Source organism: Euphorbia lathyris, chromosome 8 (genome assembly GCF_963576675.1).
Source record: "Euphorbia lathyris chromosome 8, ddEupLath1.1, whole genome shotgun sequence".
Classification (NCBI taxonomy): Eukaryota; Viridiplantae; Streptophyta; class Magnoliopsida; order Malpighiales; family Euphorbiaceae; genus Euphorbia; species Euphorbia lathyris.
In genome coordinates this window covers 12,387,967-12,403,216 of record NC_088917.1, presented here as the reverse complement: position 1 = coordinate 12,403,216, position 15,250 = coordinate 12,387,967, and the positions used below count along the sequence as shown (strand labels likewise).

The window sequence follows — 15,250 nt, the reverse complement described above, 5'->3', positions numbered from 1 at the left end:
CAAAGAAAAATCTTGGGACTGAGGTTTTCAATTTGCGATTATAAGATGATTGAGTTTTTTTGCTTTACTAAAAACAAAGACTTCAAAATTAAAATAAGTGTTGACGACTCCAAATTTGAAAAATTCAAAGATTTGATGATATTTTAAACAACTTTCATTCTTTAACTTTTTAAACCCATTACTCAATCTATATAAAGTTATATTTTAGACATAATTTATGTAAAGTATTTTTACAAAAACAACATTAACTTTGAAAAAAAAAATCGAGTTTTATGTAAAACATTTGAACTTGATGCAAATCTTCTATTTTTAGGTTCGACTTAAATTACGTAAGGTTATACTTTTACAAAAAAAAATCACTACCTTAGAAAATTCAAGTTTGACGTAAAAAATTAAACTTTACGTAAATCTCACATTTTTAAAAATAATTTACGTATTGGATTTTTATAAAAAAAAAATCATTAATTTTGGATATAGTCGAGTTTTACGTAAAACCTTTGAACTTCATACAAATCTTCCATTTTATTAAAGTTAGACTTAATTTAAGGAAAGTTGTCTTTTTACACACACAAAAAAAATCATTAACGTTGCGAAAAATCGAGTTTTACATAAAACTTTTGAACTTTACATAAATCCTCTAATTTTATGCATAATTTACATAAAGTGTGACTTAATTTAAGTAAAGTTGCCTTTAGAAAATGCATTAACTTTACAAAAAATCGAGTTTTACGTAAAACATTTGAACTTTAATAAGTCATTTCATTTTAGATATAATTTACGTAAAATGTGACTTATTTTACGTAAAGTTGTATTTTACAAATTAATATCATTAACATCATAAGAAAATTGAGTTTTACGTAAAATCTTTGAACTTTATATATAAATCTTATATTTTTAATCATAATTTATGTAAAGTTGTATTTTTACAAGAAAAATCATTACTTTTGCAAAAAAAAAAAATCGAGTTTTATGCATAACATTTGAACTTTACGCAAATCTTTTATTTCTAGACATATTTTACGTAAAGTTACATTTTTACAAAAAAAAAATATTATCATGAAAAACTTAATTTTACGTAAAGTCTTTGAACTTTACATAAATCATCTATTATTAGACATAATTCATGTATAATGAAAAGGAATAGTTAGTTGTCCCGTTTTTAATATGATCAAAAGCAAGTATGATCAAGACCAGGCAAGGATTCCGCCCATGCAAACATCACTGTTGGGTAGCTCATTGAGCTGTCCATAAAAGAGGAGGAGGGCAAACTCTGGCCCCCAGCTCGCCGAGCTGGGGTCCAGCAAAGGCCCAAAATAAGTCATGACCAACTGTCCAGTCGAAAAAGCCTCAAATGACTCATTCTTCTCATTTTGAATTGACAATCTGTATATATTACAGAATATTTGAAGTAGGAAGATATGATTTGAATTTTGCTATTTAAAGACATCTAGAAACTATATGTAAATTTTCTTTCCCTTGAAAGCAGTCTAAACATGTACCACTTACCATCTTCATCTGAAAAAAGCTTTCGCCTGCCATTAATACACAAACAATCAAGGTTTCATGCATCTCGTGGTCCATCTTCCACCGGTGCCACAACCATCTGCTCCTATCCAGCAACCCACATTATCTCAACTGACCCCCGCAATGATAATCATGATTCCACGGGAAGTTAAATACCTGCTAGAATCAATGATTCAGAGATTCCTTGATAAGCGAGCTTTGGGCAGAGTAATAGGAAGGAACGTGATGTCAAGCAAAACCCCTAGTGTACCGCATCATCGACACCCGTTTCCCAAAAGATTGGAAGACCCCAGGCTAACTTTCTACTCTGGCACTAAAGACCACAATGACTATATGGCTTTATTCATGAGCACCATAAACTTACATTCCAAAAACGAGGATATCATGTATATAGTTTTTCCCACCGCTCTTTTCGCAAGCGCGCATGAATGTTATATGGGTTTAGCCCCAAAATCCATCGACTCTTTTGACCTCCTCAAAGATCTCTTCCTATCCAGCTTAGCGACAACAACTAAGATAAGAAAAATCAGCTCGAATCTAAATAGCATGCGGCAGAGGGCGACGGGCCACTCATAAATTTCCTTTATAGGTTCCATCACATGGTCTTCCAAGTTAAATGCCTCAACCTAGTGGTTGCCAATGACACTCTGACCAAGGGAACTTCCTGCGATTAGGGTTGTAATCTAGCCAAACTTTGGTCTGCTCAAGCTTGACTCGTCATAATGTTAACGAGCTCAAGACAAGCTTCTAGCTTTGTTTGTGCTCAAATTTATGTTTGATATCAGCTTGTTTAAAATCTCGTTTGTTCACGAACAGCTCACGAGCAAGCTCATTTATCTTATTCACGAGTTTAGCTCGCGAGCTTCTCTTTATAATTTTATTCACAAGCTTGCTGCTTGATTGCGAGCAGTTCGTTTCTTTTATTCACGAACGAAATAATATCAAATAAATAATAGCTTAGCAAATGAAATAATACAATTTTACATGAATAAACATTAAAACCTCGGTTTAGTCATTAAATAAAAAATAATGTGAGGAGAGCGGAAATGAAAAGAGGTATAAGAGGAGGAGAAGTCAATATAATGAGGATATGAAGCAATCTAATGATTTTTTAGAAAAACTCTAAATCAATGTTGTTCATGAATATTATAATCGAGCTTCGTTATGAACTTATTCACGAGGCTACAACCAAGTCTGCTCGCGAGCTTTTGAGCCGAGCTTGAATCGAGGCTCTAAATCGTGTTCACTAACGACTCGTTTATTAATCGAGCTGCTTATGAGCGGCTCAGCTCATTTACAACCTTAACCGCGATCCCCTAAAATAGAAATTTTTCCGCAAACTCCTCTGCTCCTTCAAGGATCTCTATTTTAATTTATAGATATCATCTTGTTACCAATTTAATTTACGAGATCCTAACACGATTTAATTAGTAGTGAAAAATATAATTAAAATATTACATGTTTCACAAAATTAAAATTTACTCAAACAAGTTTACTATAATTGAATATTTTGATTAAATATATAATATACATATTTTAAAATAAAATTACTTGTCAAAATATAATATACATATTTTAAAATAAAATTACTTGTCAAAATTATAGATGAATAATAATTTATTGAAAATTAGTGAAAATATAAGGAATTGTTTAATTATAACGTATTCAAATAATTATAAAGTAAGAACATTAAAATTGAGTTTTTAATGGATGAAAAATAAAACAAAAAATGAATAATCTCTTTTTTTTTTGAAACTTGGTAATAATATCATTTAAGAAGAAACATCACAATACAACGCATCAAGTAGAAAATCAGGAGGTCTATGTGACCAAAATGAAAGCTCAGCCAAAGAATAAGATATACCCGCTAACTGATGGGCAACCTTATTAGTAGAGCGACTAACATAAGTGACTCTAATGTCATTAAAAGAATTAATCAGGCACTTGTATTCATCAAGAATAAGGCCATAAGAAGATATGAAAGAATGTTGCTGTAAATGTTCAACCACCAAGGCGGAATCAGATTCGACTTCTGTTGAGCGATTTCCGCAAGTGCACGGTATACGCTTGTAGTAATAAAAGATATCGAACCCACAGGGAACGCTTTTTAACTAAAACCTTATTTAATTCAGTTTTAATCACGTGTTTAGGTTTAACAAAAGAAATTCGTTTAATTGATTGAATTGGTTCGGGTAAATTAGGATTAGATAAGAATATTATATTGAGTTTAGAGAACAATTCCGTCTTGAGATTTTGATTACAAGACAGATACTTCCGTAATTGGAATAAATAGAAGGTATAAAACTTACTTTCATAAAGCAAAGAAAACAACTTTAACTTTGGTAAGACTATGGACATGTAATAATATAGGAATTTATTCAATTAAATGGCTTTGAACCGTAGAAATCTCTCTGGTTCGGAGCAGATTTCTACCTTAATCAAATTAGTATTTTATATCTGATAAGCCGCGATCAGCGATCATGTCATCCATAAAAACTAAATCTGTCAAGTGTTCAACAAAGTTCTTATATGAATAAGATGGAATAGAACGTTTTAATAAAAACACCAGTTTATCATTTTGAAAATCATTTTGTCAGAACAATGTCAAAATAACAACAGAAAGAATGTATTGAATAAAATAAATATATCATTAATGAAATGTGAATCTTCACAAGTTAACGGAGAAGTGGAAACATGGAGATTATTGCGACGAAAACTTTGAGATCCGGGTTGTCAATCTTTCCCTCAAACTCCGTAGGTTTGTCAGACCCTATACGCTTCAGCCGTTAATTCTTATCGCTGAATCTTCGGAATAGAGACTGGTCAGTCCACTACCAGAATGAAAACTTGTCTCTGATCTACCTTTGAAACTAAACTGATACTGTGTTTATAACTAATCTAATAACAACTTGTGTACATCAAGTTTGTTTACAGAAATGAAATCTAACTTTCTGATTCTTTTCTGAATCAGAAACTCAACATAATAACTCTCTTCTCTAACTTTTCTAACTTAACCAACAACTTAAATTTCTGAAATGGATCACTTATTTATAGTTGTTGAAGGGTTGTAAATGATGGGTTGTGTCCGTTGGTGAAGGGTCGCTTTTATCCAAACGAACAGACGTGTTTCTCGGATTAAAACATGTGAAATATGTGCAGAATGCTTCTCAGTCGCGACAAGGGGTGCAGGGGCGAGTTGAAATTGCATTTTTTTCCGTGACGTCTTTCGTAAGTCGCGACTGAGATTATGAAAATCTCAGTCGCGACAGAGACTTGTCTCCCCGTCTCTCGACTGCTTCTCGTCCTCCTTGAGCGTTCTTCTGACTGATATGTATTCTTGGTACGTTTTTTAGGTTTTTCCTCCGTTTTAGCTCCATTTTAGCTCCTATTTGGATTTAACCAAATAATTAAGTACCTTGCATCAAAGAAGTAAATAAAGACGTAAAAGTATTCCAAATGAATATAATTAGCACGTTTTCAATGTAAATTTAACGTATTTATATATGATATTTTAGGTATATTTTGGGCTTAACAAACTCCCACACTTAAGCTTTTGCTAGTCCCGAGCAAAATTTCACTGAATTTATTCTTTACTCAATCTCTTTTATAAATAGAACATATATCCATATATTCCTCTTTAAATTAATTAAACCAAAAGAAAAACTTTCCATGGTAAATTTATACGCAAAGTATCAAACTAGCTAGTGTAAAAGAGATATATCATTCGTCTTGTATCTCAATTTTTATATTGAAGTATTCGGGACGGTGTAAGCACTCATGTTTTTTAATCTTTCGTCTCAAGGCAATTAAAAGCACAAAATTTCCTTTCCCAAACCTAACTATTACAAATGTAGATTTATTAAGGACTTAGGTTTAATATATTTGCTTAGTCACGCCCGTGATAAGGGTGGTCTCGTCCGTGACTTAATATGAATTAATTTGCTTTCGTGTTCGTTTAAGAGGTACCGACCATGCCATGGGTGGACGCAATCATTACTTAAAACTTTAAACACGTTTAATTTTGCTTTAATTTCTAACGTTCCTTTCATACCTCGACCGTGATAAGGGTGGTCGCAATCGTGGCTAAAAGTAAACGGTACTTTATGTTCTTCCCTTTCATACCTCGATTGTGATAAGGTTGGTCTCAATCGTGGCCAAAAGTTAAGAATACGACTACTTGATTTAATTAACACGAGTTATAAAAAATGAAAAATTATAAATTGGGAAAATAAAAATAGCACATTCATCCTATATTGACTTGAAATTCAACATGTATTATGGCTAAAGTTTCTTTAAAAACTTCAATTGGTTTTTAATGTAAGACGAAAATCATATCGAGCTAAAAAGCTAAAGTTGTTAGTTTGATTTATGCCTATAAACCTAATTGAAAATTGAAAATAAGATTTATATTTATCATGAATTCATGATATAAGGTTGAGATTTGAAACTAAAGAAATTTTACTTATATACATTTACTCGAGACGTTTTTGATAAAATCGTATCGGAGATTTGTAAAAATATTTGTAAAAATATTGCCCGTATAGAAATATTATTTCTACCAATAATGATAAACTTAAAATATGCTTAACATTATTTTGAAAGTTAAAGTGTTTGAAACATATGAAAAATATACTTAACAAAAATTTACGTTTATGAAAAATTGCTATTATTTTTGAAAAATGTTGCACGTTATATAAAAAATGTCGCATATTATATTTTACTTAAAATTGAATAACAATATGCATGTATATTTAAATAAATAGCATTCATTATCATTCGTTGCATTCATTCGTACTTAAAATTAAAACGAATATGAAATATCTCCTCCCACACTTAATTTGGACCATGTCCTCATTAGTGCAAAAAGCGATAAAACACGAAAAATAGTACGAAATAAACCATACGAATTAGAATTGAAAAATATAGTACGATAACATTCAAACAGAATAATAAAGAAAATTGTACCAAACATAATTAAAAATAGTGTACCAAACCGAATAAAACATAATAACGAAAATGAGTGAAAGATAGAAAGGATAAAACCTATCAAGGTGAACTCGGTGGGGAAGGCGTAGTCTCAACTCCTTAGCGTCGGAAGAAAGATAGCAACCGGCGACGAGTAGATTTGTGCTCACGTCTCAACGTAGTGATATTGGCATCCACCGTGGTTATCCTCGAACTCATTTCGGTATTGTTGGCAACGACTTCATCTAACCGCAAATTCATGTGACGGTTATGCTCGTTCATTTGTTGCAAAACACGTTGCCATCCAACTTGCTCTTCATCATTCGGTTCCACATTTGCTTGCTCGTTGGTATGAACATCAACATGCTCCTCCTCCTCCTCTTCATCAAATTCCTCTTCATCTTCCTCATCATCATCTTGGGCACCCAAACCTTGAGAACTCGAAGCTTCACTACCCATGGTAGCAAAAACATGTCTTGTACGAGCTTCATAAGAGATAAAGGCGGGCGGTCCTATTTTCTTCAATAAATTGGCCCTTTGAAGTGCTGTGAGATCCAATGAAAGTAAACCAACATGAGGCATATTTTGATAATCTACTAATTCACCCCGAGCACCCAAAACAATGTCGGTAATTAAATTACCCATTGGCACTTGCTTATTGCGGGACTTGGAAGCTCGAACTAAATTAGTAAATATCATCTCAACACTATCAATGGTCAAACCCTTAAAAATACTATCCAACACAAACAAATCACGAACTTGCACCTTTGAACTTTCAACCCGGCCAAATAAGGAAAATGATAAAAACTTGTGAAAGAAGAAGATACAATCATCCTTAAGCAATTTACTAGATGTATTCTTTGGATTAAAAACATCTAAACCGGTTAAAGATTGCCAAACCGTGTGTGAATTAAAAGGCTTTGGTTTGGAATAAAAATTCCGAGTAGGAAATCCAAACCAACGGTTCATAGCCGCATACCCAACGTCAAAACGAACTCCATTATTCCGAAAAGAGATAACTCCTTTCTTCTTGTCATAGGTTAAAGTAACCAAAAACTCAATAATATGCGATTTAATACTAGGAAAACGCATACTAGAAAATCTTTTCCAACCAAGAACGGATAGATATTCATCAATACGTTCAGTAAAAGAAAATATGTTTACCGTGTCGGTGTCAAGAAAAAACATGTCGACGAACTCTATTTGGCTATTAGAAAATCGGCGATACTTGCGTCCTTCGGCTTCCGTCGCAATATCGAACGGTGCTCTATATTGAACCCGTAATCGATTGACTTCGGTGGCCTTAGCTTTGTTAGCAACAGTCTTTTGTCTAGGCATTTTGTTTGTGAAAATTGGTGAATGAGATGAAGAAAATATGAATGGATGAAAGGAAGAGTAAAAGATAATGGTGGTGATTTAGGGAAGAAGAAGATGAATAGGGTAAAGATTTATGGGGAAGATGAGTGAAGTTTGGTATTGGGAAGAGAAAAGATGATTGATTGGTGTAAAAATAGGTGATTTAAATAGGTGTAAGTAATAGGTATTGATTAGGATAGATGAATAGGTAAGTAATTAGAGTAGGAATAGGAAAAGATGCAAAATTCGCCCCTAATCTCGTGACTGGAAGTCGCGTGTCGCGACTGAGATTTTCAAAATCTTAGTCGCGACAGCAAGTATGTAAGGGGGTCGAAATTTTGCTGAAAGTGGTCCTTTTGCTGTCTCAACTGAGAATTCAGAATCTCAACCGAGATTCTGGAATTTCTGGATAAAATTGGGACTGTTGTTGACAATTTTAACATGTCTAAACCAATTCCTCTTATAATTAAGTGACATTAATGTGAATATTAATCCCTGAAACTGAGATAAACAAAACTGAAACATTAAATCGAAGGAAAACCAAGGGTTGTTCCTTAAATAAAAGAAATAAACTAAGGAATTAATGCACTTTTATTTATTATAATCAAAATATAAACAATACCTTAATATATATTACATAAAAACATCTTACTCATAAAAACACAAAATATAAACACTCATATATATAATAAAACAAAACAGAAACTCAAATTATATCCCTAAGTAGTTGACAAACGACATGCATTGGCCCTGTTAATCTTCGTTTGAATGAAGACTTGCCTCTCTGGTGCAGAAAGGAATGTTGGACCAGAACGAAAAACTCGTTTGACAAGCCCCTCGTTCTCCAAGAACTCGTAGTCTAGAATAGGGAACGGTTCTGTATCAGTTCAAGGGACAGAAATGGTTCCCTTGGCTCCTAAAATGATTCCACAAATGATGTTGGCGAACCCAATCTTCCGGTTCTTCGAACAGGAAGCAGCAAATAACCCCTCCATTAGAATCTTCGAGGAGTTCACTAAGTTGCCTTGGAAAATGTCGCCCAACACATAGAGATTAGTATCTTTCACAACATTGCTACTGACTCGACCAAAAAGGCTATGACAGAGGAATTTGTGTAGATACAGCATAGAATTAGAATTGATGGATTTGTTGAAGGCAAGACGTGGATTGAATCGCCAAAATCCGGTTAACATCCTCCATATATCTCTAGAAGTCATATCCCGTCCAGGATGGTGCTGAGTTGTGTCTCGGGGTGGAAATCCAAACCAATTATGAAGTTCTAGATATCCAAAAGTGAATACCTACCCCTCACAACGAAAACTGAGACGAACACGTCTCTTATTGACAAATCGAACAGTAGATAAAAACTCTAAAACCCAATTCCCTGTTATAGGAAATTTCATAGAAGCAAATTTGGTCCATCCCAAATTAGTAAGATAGCGATCTATGTCTTCGCTTATCCCGAGTTCCTCGTTCAGAAACTTGTCCATATACATCATGCCAAAGAATTGAGCATATCTGAACTGCAGAAAGCGTTTCCCTTCGTCATGGTTATAAATTGGAAACCATGCACCATAACGATCAGAGATATCAACTTTCCCGCTTTGAGCAGAAGTGTGTTTTCGAACATTTTTCAAAGACTTAGTCATGTCTGTGAGAGAGAAGAAAATGATGTCTGTAGGATTGAGAATTTGAGAAAGAAATTCAAAAAGATGAAATGAAATGGAAGAAGTCTGATCCTACAGGAATATATAAGACCTATAAGTGAAAGGTTGTGTCTGTTAAAAAGAAAAAGGTGCCAAAGTGATACCTCTTTGATTCAACTGACAGAAATTTTAAAGAAAGAAGACTGTAATCCCTTACAGTTATTTCAATTACAAAAGACAGAAAATCTCAACTGAGATTTTCGGAATCTCAACTGAGATTTTCAGATCCTGGAACATGGAAAATCTCAACTGAGATTTCTTCATATTTAATTTCTCAATAACACTTAACACTTAATGAAATCATTTTCAAAACATGACTAAATTAAAATTTTAATATTGACAAAACTTATTTGTACACAAAATAAAAATAAAAAATAAAATAAAAGTAAAAATGAATAAAAATAAATAGATTAAAAAAAATAGTAAAAATAAAAATTATGAACATAAAATAAAAAAAATAAACTATAAATTAAAAATATGAAAACTAAATAAATTAATTTTCATAGAATTTATCCATGGATTCAATTGCTTGAATTGGAGCTCCGTCGAAATAAATCTTGCAACGATTACCATTAACCTTAAATCGATCGCCATTGGACTTTTCTAGCTCCAAAGTTCCGTAATCAAATGTTTTAACAACCAAAAATGGTCTAGTCCATCTAGATTTTAGTTTACCTGGAAATAACTTTAATCTCGAATTAAAAAGTAAGACTTTATCCCCAACATTAAAGTTTTTAATTTTGATTTTGGCATCATGCCACTTTTTAACTTTTTCCTTATAAATTCTTGTATTTTCGTAGGACAAATGGCGTAATTCATCCAACTCGTTTAAGTCGAACAAAAGCTTTTTCCCTGCACTTTGCAAATCATAATTAAGGGTTTTTATAGCCCAATATGCTTTATGTTCTAACTCAACCGGCAAATGACAAGCTTTACCATAGACTAATCTATAAGGTGTCATTCCGATAGGTGTTTTAAATGCAGTACGGTATGCCCATAATGCATCGTTAAGTTTATGTGCACAATCTCTTCTAGAAGACGAAACTGTTTTCTCAAGTATCCATTTGAGCCCTCTATTTGATATTTCCGCTTGACCATTCGTTTGAGGATGGTACAGCGTAGAGATACGGTGGTGTACTCCGTATTTTTTCATAAGTGACTCAAAACTTCTATTTACGAAATGAGTACCACCGTCGCTTACCATAACTCTAGGAACTCCAAATCGACAGAATATTGCATTTATAAACTTAACAACTACTTTAGAATCATTTGTCGAGGTTGCAATTGCTTCAACCCACTTTGACACATAATCTACGGCTACTAATATATAATTTTTGCCAAAAGAAGTAGGAAAAGGACCCATGAAATCGATCCCCCATACGTCGAAGATTTCAACTTCCAATATGTTCGTGAGAGGCATCTCATCTTTCCTTCCTAAATTCCCGGTTCTTTGACATTTATCACAGCGGACAATAAATGAACGGACAGCTTTAAACAAAGTAGGCCAAAAGAATCTGCATTCTAGTATTCTAGCTGCTGTTTTGCTTACGCTATTATGACCTCCGTAAGCGCTAGCATGACATTCCAACATTATAGAGTCATATTCAAACTCACTAACACATCTCCTAAGTATTCCATCGCCGCATGTTTTGAACAGAAATGGATCTTCCCAAAAATATCTCTTAACCTCTGAAAAGAATTTCTTCTTCTGCTGAGAATTCAATCCATCTAGCACAACATGTGCAGCTAAGTAGTTGGCTATATCCGCATACCATGGAGCTATGACACTTTGTACTTGCATGAGATGTTCATCGGGGAAATCATCTCGAATGCCTAATGTTTCACCGATGGGACCGTTTTCATCCTCAAGTCTTGATAGATGATCGGCGACCAGGTTTTCAACTCCCTTTTTATCTTTAATCTCTATGTCAAATTCTTGCAATAATAAAACCCATCTAATAAGACGCGGTTTTGCATCTTTCTTAGCAAATAAATATCGTAAAGCTGCATGATCTGTATAAATGATGACTTTAGATCCTACCAAGTAAGATCGAAACTTATCACATGCAAAAACTACTGCTAACATTTCTTTTTCAGTTGTGGTGTAATTTAACTGTGCACCGGACAATGTGTGACTCGCATAATATATAACATGAAGTTTCTTATCCTTCCTTTGACCTAATACACATCCTACAGCTAAGTCACTCGCATCACACATAATTTCGAAAGGTAGATTCCAATCGGGTTTCGATATTATAGGTGTACTGACTAAAGCCGTTTTCAAAGTATTGAAAGCTTGTAAACAATCCTTATTAAAATCAAAAGTTGAATCTTTCATAAGCAAATTAGTAAGTGGTTTGGAGATTACAGAAAAGTTCTTTATAAACCTTCTGTAAAAACCTGCATGACCTAAAAATGATCTTACTCCCTTAACAGTGGTTGGTGGGGGTAATTTTTCTATAACTGAAGTCTTTGCTCTGTCCACTTCTAGACCTTTTTGAGATATCTTATGACCTAAAACAATTCCTTCGTCTACCATGAAATGACATTTTTCCCAATTTAATACTAAATTTGTTTCCTCACATCTAGACAATACTTTATCTAAGTTCTGTAAACATGCATCGAAAGAATCTCCATAAACTAAAAAATCATCCATGAAAACTTCCATTATATCTTCAATGAAGTCATTAAATATTGCTGTCATACATCTTTGAAATGTTGCTGGTGCATTACATAGACCAAAAGGCATTCTCCTATATGCAAATGTTCCATAAGGACACGTGAAGGTTGTTTTATCTTGGTCATCCGGGTAAATGTAAATTTGAAAGAATCCGGAATAACCGTCTAGGAAACAATAAAATGCATGACCGGCTATCCTTTCGATCATTTGATCAATGAAAGGTAGAGGAAAATGATTTTTCCTAGTTGCTTTGTTTAGGTTCCTATAGTCTATACAAACCCTCCAACCGGTGGTGGTTCGTGTAGGTATCAATTCACCTTCATCATTTCTTACAACAGTTATGCCTCCTTTTTTAGGTACACAATGGATTGGACTAACCCATTCACTATCTAAAATCGGATAAATGATTCCATTGTCTAAAAGTTTAGTAATCTCATTTTTTACTACTTCTTTCATGTTCGGATTTAAGCGTCTTTGCCTATCCGCCTTAGGTGGCTTATCCTCTTCTAAGTGAATTCTATGCATTACGATACTAGGATTAATTCCTTTTAAGTCTGAAATTTGCCATCCCATACTTCCTATCCTATTTCTAACAACTTCTTTCAACTTGTTAGAAATAATTATAGGTAGAGAATCACCTTCTCCTAAGAAAGCGTACCTCAAATGACTGGGTAACTCTTTAAGTTCTAATTTAGGGGGTGTTACAATTGAAGGCGGAACTGGTCCATCTTCTCGAATCAAAGGCTCTAGGTCCTTATCATCTAATTCCTCACCTATTATAGGTTCAATTATTTCTTCACTCTGAATAACGTCATTGACACATTCCTCGATTAAATCAAGTTTCATACAAGCGAATTCCTCCATAGGGTATTTCATCGCTTTGTTCATATTAAACTCGATCTTATCTTCTCTTATCCTTAAAACTACCTTCCCTTCCGACACATCTACTAGAGCGCGTCTCGTGTTCATAAACGGTCTACCGAAAATTAAAGGGCAATTTACATCATATGCAAAGTCTAATATAACAAAATCGGTAGGAAAAATAAATTTATCGACTTTGACCAAAACATCTTCAATTATACCATATGGTCTCTTAGTGGTTTGATCCGCTAATTGCAAAACCATCTTGGTACGTTTGATATCTTCTTCTAAACCTAACTTGTTAAAAATAGACAACGGCATTAAGTTAATACTTGCTCCTAAATCACAAAGACAACTTGGGAATTCAATGTCTCCCAACTTACACGGAATAGTAAAACATCCGGGATCTTTGAGTTTAGTGGGCAAATTACTTGACACGATTGAACTACAATCTTCAGTTAACGAAATGGATGAAATTCCTTCCCAACTGATTTTCTTTGAAATTAAATCCTTTAAAAACTTACCATAGTTAGGAATTTGTGTGATTGCATCCATGAACGTTAAATTGATGTGCAAATTTTTAAGTTTATCCAAAAACGTTAGAAGTTGTTTGTCATAGTCCTTATTTCGGACTTTGTGCGGAAAAGGTGGTTTGGGTACAAAAGTTTTGGTATTTGTGTCAAATGGTGAAGTATTTGTGTTTAAGATATCTTCTTTGGATTTTGATAAATCAGTTCTTGGTAATGTTGCATCATTGGGCATTTCCGGCCCTTGATAATTTTTCCCTGAACGAAGAGTGATAGCCTTTACCTGCTCTTTCGGATTTTCTTCCGTATGGCTGGGAAGACTTCCCTCTTTTCGGGATGGAATTGATTTAGCAAGTTGACCAATTTGAACCTCCAAATTATGGATGTTAGATGAGTGGTTTTTAATAAGCTGGTCGAATTTATTTTCGATCCGTTTAAAACCATCGTCGCGATTACTTATTTTTCCACTGATAGCATCTATAAACTTGTCGATTTTAGAAGATAAAGTGCTAATCGTATCTCTTGACTGATTTTGATAATTAGTAGCACGATTTTGATTAGAACTTGCATTATTGTTATTGTTATCTTTCCAGTTAAAGTTAGGATGATTCCTCCATCCAGAATTATAAGTATTAGAATAAGGATTATTAGTTTGGTTTTGCCATTGGACAAAATTTACCTGTTCTATCTCACTCATGTTTTCGTAATCCACATCCGTTTCGATTGGATTACCATTGGTATCGCGTGGTGCCATAAACTTGTCAATTTTGTGCGATAAAGCAGAAAATTGGGCTTGTAGCATCGCGATTGGATCAAGTTCAACTATACCTTTAATTGATGGTGTGGTTGAGGATGATGGTTTTGCCACCAGTATATGTCCACATACCGCGGGCCACATACTGCTGTTGATTGCCATTTCCTCCAAAAGTTCTCTCGCTTGGGCTGATGTTTTCTTCATAAATAGCCCTCCCGACATAACATCTAATGAACCCCTAGTTGTAGGATTTAGTCCATTGTAAAATGTTTGCATTAAAAGTTCAGTGGGTAATTGGTGGTGTGGGCATAAACGTTGAAGTTCCTTAAAACGTTCCCAAGTTTCATAAAGAGTCTCATTATCATTTTGAGAAAAAGATGTTAACTCCTTTATGACTCTTGCGGTTTTTGCTAAAGGAAAATATTTTGATAAAAATGCTTGGGCTAATTGTTCCTAAGTGGCAAAAGTTGCGGCTGGCATAGAAGTTAACCATTCTTTGGCTCTATCCTTCAAAGTGAAAGGAAAGAGGTGAAGTTTGATTGCTTCTGCAGTCACATCTGGGATTTTAAAACTGTCACAAATTTCAAGGAAATTTGTTAAATGGGTGTTAGGATTTTCGTTAGGTAACCCGTAAAATGTTACATTATTTTGCAACATATTAAGCAAAGCTGGCTTAATTTCAAATTGGTTTGCGGTGATTCTGGGTCTAACGATACTATTGGTTACACCGGCCACACCTGGCCTAGCGTAATCCATAAGTGTTGGTGGGTCTGCCATTTTTTCTGGCTCGGTATATGTTTTTACTGGAGTCTTATTTTTGTTTTTCTTGTTTTTCTTGTTCTTCCTAATGGTTTTCTCAATTTCTGGGTCTATAGGG

At 34.0% G+C, this 15,250-nt stretch overlaps 1 non-coding gene across 1 annotated transcript; it reads left to right on the top strand.

Annotated features, from left to right (window-relative positions):
- The first annotated feature begins 14,665 nt into the window (after nucleotides 1–14,665).
- Nucleotides 14,666–14,772, top strand: LOC136204295 (small nucleolar RNA R71). Its single transcript, XR_010675141.1, has one exon. It is a non-coding gene; the product is annotated as a small nucleolar RNA R71 (small nucleolar RNA).
- Nucleotides 14,773–15,250: the final 478 nt, after the last annotated feature.